Source organism: Muntiacus reevesi, chromosome 10 (assembly GCF_963930625.1).
Source record: "Muntiacus reevesi chromosome 10, mMunRee1.1, whole genome shotgun sequence".
Lineage (NCBI taxonomy): Eukaryota > Metazoa > Chordata > Mammalia > Artiodactyla > Cervidae > Muntiacus > Muntiacus reevesi.
The window spans coordinates 7,739,955-7,747,233 of record NC_089258.1 but is presented as its reverse complement, the minus strand read 5'-3'; positions in this window follow the sequence as shown (position 1 = coordinate 7,747,233).

Sequence of the window (7,279 nt, the reverse complement as noted above, 5' to 3'; positions counted from 1 at the left end):
GAAGACCCAGCACAGCCAAAAATTAAAAAAAAAAAGATAGCAAACTCTATGAGAGAAGGGACCAATTTTTCACTAAAAAAAAAAGGCATACTTCCTTCATGGAGACAGAGACAGTGCTAAGATGGGGAGGAGCATGGGAGTAGGGTAAGCTAGTAGTGATTTTCCAGTTCTGGGGTTGGGGTAAATTTGGGGGTTCATTATGTGATTGTGCTTATACAACTGTGATACATATTCATTCAAAAGTACCATTTATTTTAAAAGATGAAAAAGAAATAGGAATAGCATGAGAAGAGGTGATGGGAAGAGTGCCAGGTATGGGGCTCGGTGAGATTAGCGGGCTGGGGGCACAGGGTGGAGGAGAGACGGGAGTGAGTCTGACATCCCACGTGGGGGGAACCGAGCCAGGGACTGAGCCTGGGAGCGTCTAGGGAGGAGCCCACAGCCGGAAGTGCCAGTCAGCTCCTCCCTCTGGGACCCTGGACCAGTCTGTTCCCCTCTCAGCCTCGGCGACCCCGTGAACACAAGGAGGGTGGCCACTTTCTTCCCTGGTGCTCCTTTCAGAGCAGTGTGACCTTAAGGCCTCAGTCACAGATGAGAGGGACATATACAGACCCTCCTCTGCCCCACTGACCACTGCAGCCTTCTGGCATCTTCATGTGCCCGGGAGGTGGCTTTGGAGGCAGGCCAGCCAGGGCGTCTACCCAGAACCCCTCCAGCTGTCTGGAGCTATGCCTCAGACCTATAGTCAGCCCACTGCCTGGAACCTCCTGCTGAAGCTGAGCCCAGAGTCAGGCTCAGGTGACCTGGTCTCAGAGTGCTTCTGGGCACACGGCACAGACCCCTTCGTTCTCTTGGCAGAGAACCAGACGCCATCCTAGAGCTAAGGATACAAGCATTTAAAAAGTCTTTGTTCTCCTGGAGCCGATATTCTGTGCAAAACATGTGTTCGTGATATATGCTAAGCAGGAAAAGTGAAAAAGGAGGATAGGAAGTGTGTGTGGGTGTGAAGACTGGAGGTAAATGAGTAAAGACTTGAAGATGGTGAAGGAGTGAGCCATGCGGACATGTTGGGGAAGAGCAAGCCAGGCTGAGGGAATGGCCAGTGCAAAGTCTAGTGGCTTGAGCATGGAAGGACCTTTGCTGGAATGGCAAGAGTCGGGCAACAGTGGAAGACACGAGAAATGAGTGGGGAGGGTGAATTGAGCCCATGCCTGGAGAGAGGTGAGGCCAAGGCCTGGGCCAGAGGAGAGGGAGGTCTCTGGAGGAGAGAGGCAGGTGACATGGCAGGAGGGAAAGAAAGGAGAAAGGGAGGGAGGGAAGCAGGAAGAAGAGGTGGGGCAGGGGTCATGGTGCCTTATCCCTGTTCTGGGCTTTGCTCACACACACAGCCGCTCCTGCAAGCATTCCCTGGCTGGACTCCAGAGGGACATCTGTTCAGCTCTGGGAGCCAGGCTGGGATGTGAGCTATAGGAGCCCTAGCTCCTGTCCCATTCTTCTAGTCCCAGGCCAGCATGGACTGACTGCGTGACCCACACAGGACCCTCCCCTGCTCTGGGCCTCAACTTCCCTATCTGTATAGTGAGGCTGGGACCTGTTGGCATCTGGGGAGCCCACCTGCTCTGACTTCTTGCAGCACTTCAAAGCTTCATATCACGACCCCATTACTGCCCCCTGCCTCAGGCTGGCTGAGGCTCTGTTTGAGATGGGGACGGGGATGGGACAAGAAGGAACCCCCCCCCCCCCCAACACTGTCAGCTCCAGGCCAAGCTTCTCCAGGGCTTTGCCAATGGAGGTCTGGCCCTCAGCTTGCTGGTCCTGGCTTTGGGAAGAGGCTCTTCTTACTCCTTGCCCGGCCAGCCGCTCTCCCACTCGCGCCCCGGGGGCCCCTCGATCTGCCTGGTCTGTCTCCTCCTCAGATGAGGTTCCGCAGACCGGGGGGAGGTGGGAGGAGCCATGGGGCTAGACCTTGGTGCCAGCAACTGCAGAGAGCGAAGGCTCTGGCCACAAGGCCTGCCCTGGCTCTGAACCCACCCTTGGGCTGAACCCAGAGCGGGTCTAGAGCTCTGCCCCAGCCTCCCGTGTGCAGGATTCATAACTATGGCATCTAAGAACACAGACAATGAGGCCAGCCCTCCCGGTCCAAACAGCCGCTCTGCTGCTCACTGGCTGTATGAGCTTAGGAAGGACAGGACGTAACAGCACTCGCCTCCCAGGCTGCCAGGACGACGGAATGAGCTCAGCCTGGCACGCGGGGAGGGAGCATCCTGTCACCACTCCACACTGTCTCATGGTTCTCAGGTCATCACACCCATCTGACACCAAGGAATCTGGGGCCTGGGGAGGCTGGCTCAGCAAGGGATTCCAGTCCTTTGTTGATATGCTCTCTACTGGGTTTTGTTTGGTCTTTAAACTGTGAAATATATTCTGTAGACGTGTGAATAGAACATACAGTTAAGGGCTTCCCTGGTGGCTCCGCGGTAAAGAATCTGCCTGCCAACGCAAGAAACATGGGTTAGATGCCTGATCTGGAAAGATCCCACAGGCTGCAGAGGAGCTAAGCCCGTGAGCCCCAACTATCGAGTTCCCATGCTCTAGAGCCCAGGGCCACGAGAGAAGCCACCACAGTGAGCACGACACCACAACCAGAGAGTGGTCCCCACTCACCGCAACTAGAGAAAAGCCCGAGCGGCAGTGAAGACCCAGAACAGCCAAACATAAAATTATTTAAGCTCGGGCAGGTTATTGAAACTCTCTGGGTCTCAGTTTCCTTATCTGCAAAATGGGGGTCATGTGGCCCAGAGGAGGGAGGTGCTTTAGGTTTCAGGTTGGCCATCGGCATTGATGGAGCAAGGCTGGGCACACTTTACCAGAGTTCATGGTCTCCCCTTGTGTCTGTGTTCAGAAGCCAAGGTGGCAGAGGGCGGGTACCACAGCGTGTGTGAGGGGATGCTCTGGCCCGGGGGTGGGGGGCGCCTGAGTGAGTGCTGGAGGCTCGGAGGCTGAGACACACAGTTCAGAGGCAGGTACACCCAGGGACACAGCTAAGGTCATATGTCCAAGGCTGAGCCTTTGAGTCCTCCAGGGACCCGACAAAACCCTTGCTGGCTGATAAAGAGGATTCCTCAGACGGGGGTTCCTGTTGGAAGGACGTGTTCTTGCCCTTGCTGCCCCCCCCCACCCCCACATTCCTCCACATATGCCCTGGTTCCTCTGGTCCCAGGTCAGGGGACATTAACAAGAACATGAACTCCTAATGGAGGCCCAGCGCCAGGGCAGGGGAGATTGACTAGGGGAGGCACCAGGGGGCAGTCTGGAGGTTGGGTGTGCTGAATGAGAGGTACTTGTGGGATATCTAGGGAAAGACCCAGTCCTGGGCTAAAGAAGGAGCTTTTAAGCCTAGGGAGGCAGTTAAGAGCTTGCAGGTGGATGAGGTGGCCCAGAGGGAGAGGGTGGAGCCCCTCTGAAAACGGTGTTTCAGAGATGGCTGAAGGGGAGGCAGCGGCCGAGGTCTGTGATCTCCCCTGACGCCAGGAGCCTGAACTCTATGGGGCGTTACCTGACTTGTGCTTTGGGGCCAGTCCCTTCCCTCAGGTGGTTCAAACAAGTGAGGGCACATGAGGGAAGCCCACAGCCTCCTGGGCAATGTGGAAAAATGCCCCAGAGACGCTCGCCTCGCAGGACTGCCCTACAGCCCTGAGTCACACAGCTCGGGCCCAGCTCGGGCCCAGCTCCGGCTCTGGCAGTCTGCTTCTCGCCTTGTCCAAAGCTCCCTGCCCTCCAGATGACAGTGCCCAGGGCAAAGTCCTTGGACTCTTCTCTATCACCTGCCCTCCCCAAATGACTTCACCGGTTTTTAAATACCACTGGATGCCAACAGCTCCCCAAATTAGATCTCCAGCTCAGTCCTGTCTCCAGACTTCAGAGTCTCATGGACAACCGCCTCCCAGTCAGATTTTCCTCTCCCAAGCCTGCTCCTCCCAAACTTTCCTATCCCAGTAAAAGGCACATTCAATCTTCCCATTTCTCAGGCCCCAAACTTTGAGGTCATCTCGGCTCCTCCTCTCACACCCCACATCCCATCTGTCCACAGATCCTTTAGGTGTGACCTGCAAATTGTGTCTAGAATCCAACCACCTCTCAGAGTCCTCGGTTTGAGCCACTGTCCCCGTGCTCTTAGACTACAGCAGTGGCCTCTTGACTGTTCCCAGCCTCTTCTCTGGTTGATTCAGCCCTACAGTCTAGTCCCAGGTGCTGCTGCTGCTGCTAAGTCGCTTCAGTCGTGTCCGACTCTGTGCGACCCCATAGACAGCAGCCCACCAGGCTCCCCCGTCCCTGGGATTCTCCAGGCAAGAACACGGGAGTCGGCTGCCATTTCCTTCTCCAATGCAAGAAAGTGAAAAGTGAGAGTGAAGTCACTCAGTTGTGTCCGACTCTTCACGACCCCATGGACTGCAGCCCACCAGGCTCCTCCGTCCATGGGATTCTCCAGGCAAGAGTACTGGAGTGGGGTGTGCCATTGCCTTCTCCAAGTACCAGGTGGCGCAGTGGTAAAGAATCCAAATGCCAATGCAGGAGATGCAAGAGACATGGGTTCAATCCCTGGGTCAGGAAGAGTCTCCTGGAGTAGGAAATGGCAACCCACTCCAGTACTCTTGCCTGGAAAATTCTATGGACTGAGGAGCCTGGCAGGCTACAGTCCATGGGGGTCACAAAGAGTCGGACACGACTGAGCGACTGTGAACATCCATACAGTCTAGTCTCAATACAGCAGCGGGGATGACATTTTCCAGAAACGAACCACATCTTATCATTCACTCCTCGGCCCTAAGTTTTCAGTGACTTAAAGGCCCCCTTACCCATCCCGCTGTCCCCCTTACTCATCCCGCTACGGCCTGGTGGCTTTGCTGTTCCCTTCAAGGTACAGGCATATTTCTACCACTGAGCACCTGCCTTGGCTGTTTCTCTGTGTGGGATGGTCTCCCTTCAGATATTTGAAACATCAGATATGTTTTTCCTCCTGTGCTTACACTATGTATACCAATAAGCAGAGAGAAACAGTATTAAAAAAAAAAGAAAAGGTAATTAACTTAAAAGATATCAGTTATAAACTCATCTAAAAATTTTAGTGTTTTCCTAAGGCAAAATATAAGCAATCCCCTGGCCCCGGTTTGGGGATACACACCGCCCCCGCATGGCCACTGCACGGAACGGCCTCATCCCAGGGTAGTCTACACTGGAACGCGGTCTAAGCTTCCCTCCCACTTGTCCTGACCTGCTGGGCTGTGCAGTCTCAGGGACTTCAGAATGAGCTGCGTGAACAGCCGCTGCTCTGTCCGTGGAGCCGGCAGACACGGGTTTTGGAGTCAGAGCTAGTAGGAAATTCAGATCTCCAATTTGCTGAGTGATCTTGGGCAAGCGACCTAACTTCCCCAACCTTCAGTTTCCTCATAGATAAAACTGAGAAAATAACGATACACACTTTATGGGCTTTGAGGAGTAAAAGATATGAGCACAGTGCCTGGTCTATCAAAAGTGCTTGAAAGCTATTAGAAGTGCTCAATAGCTATTAGCAGCTTCCACTTAGAAGCTAACAGTTCTTCACTATTAGAAGACTCTTGGCAAAGTGTGGGTAGGTGAAGACTCCTGATTCCCTCACGCACGTGGCAGGCAGTGGTAGTGGTGTAAGGGGGCAGGTGACTGAAGACCCCAGGCCTTGCCAGAGCAGCCTCACGATGTCTGTCCCTTCCCTCCCTATGCCCGAGACACAGTCCTGGGACAGGCTCCAGAAACTTGAGCGTGTTGAGCTGCCACACGACACTGGGAGACCCTCCCGACCCCTCAGACCCTGCCAGCCCACTCCCCTCCCAAGGGCCCAGGGCAGAACATAGGCAGGAACTAATATTCCTTGGCTGATGGTGGGAAAGCCAGTGCCTGGACACTGGAAGCAAACTGCCCAGGAACAGAGTGAGCGGAGGGAGATGGTTGGGCTCGGAGGGCCAGCCGAGTTCTCTGCAGTGGGTGTCCCGGGAGGCGGTGCGCGTGAAGCGGGGGCTGAGGGCAGGACTACAGCTCCTCTTTTCCTGAGGACTTGCCCCCTCTGCTGGCCTAGCTTGGGGAACCCCAGGCCTGGATTCCTGACTTGGCGTGGCACACAGCCCTTGGAGCCCTGCCCCTTCTGGCTGGGTCTTTTCAGACTGGGGTGGGTCTGGCCTGGAGAACACCCTGGAATATGTGAGCGCTGAAAGGCCACGGAGACACTATGGGACATCTGTGGAACCTTCCCAATGGGGGTGGCAGGGCGTGTGAGGGGACTGGGGAAGGCAGGCAGGTCTGTGACAGTGAAGCAGCTCTGGCCTGTCCCTCCTTGCCCCACCAGTTTTGGAAGAGGGGGCAAACTGGCAGGTTTTCCTCAGAGAACAAGGTCTCCAGGCTTCAGGCATGAAGCAACGCGGGCATCACTTGGGAAGGACCCCCCAAACCCAAACCTCAGGGCCACTGTTTGAGCCTCCCCGCCCCTAGGACTGACATTCCTTCTTCCTCTGGCCTCTCCCCCACCGGCCCAGGCAGGAGCAATCCCAGACCCCGCGATCGGGAGGACTGCTTTCATCTCCATTCTGCACACAGCCTCTCACAGCACACCAGACTGGTACCACTGCTGAGTGGAACCAGCCCTGCCAGACAAACCAGAGGGAATTCCAGAGTTAAGAAGTTGGCCTCTGGAAAGCTCTGGTCCCAACAGTAAACTCCCACTGAAGACTGAAGCTGGAGGGGTAGGAAGATACCACTGGATTCTCAGGGAGCAAAAGTGGGGTCCTGATGCCCAGAGGGCCCCCCTCCATGGAAGGGATAGAGGTGTTTTTCCTTTTAGCCCGCACACAGTGTAATTTACTTAGATTTGCAAGATTTGGTCTAAGGTCACTGCTTAGTGGAGAATCCACCAAAGCCATGAGAACCAGCCCCCTTTGCTGAGGGGGTCTGGCCCCCTGCTGAACACCAGCAGCCTATCATCCCTCCTAGATCTCCTGACCTCTCTCCTCCGCAGCACCAGCCCCCACCACCTCCTCCTCACCTGCATCACTCCGGCAGCTTTGGGCTGCTTTCTTGCCTCAGTTAGCGCTCTAAACCCTTTGACACCCTCCGAGTGACTGCTCCAGAAGAGGGTGGGCAAACTAACTCTCTGACCAAAGCCAGCCTGTTGCCTACTTCTATACCGAATACAACCCATGGGTTATAGTTCTTTCATTTCTAAATGGTAGGAAAAATATAAAAATATTTTCTG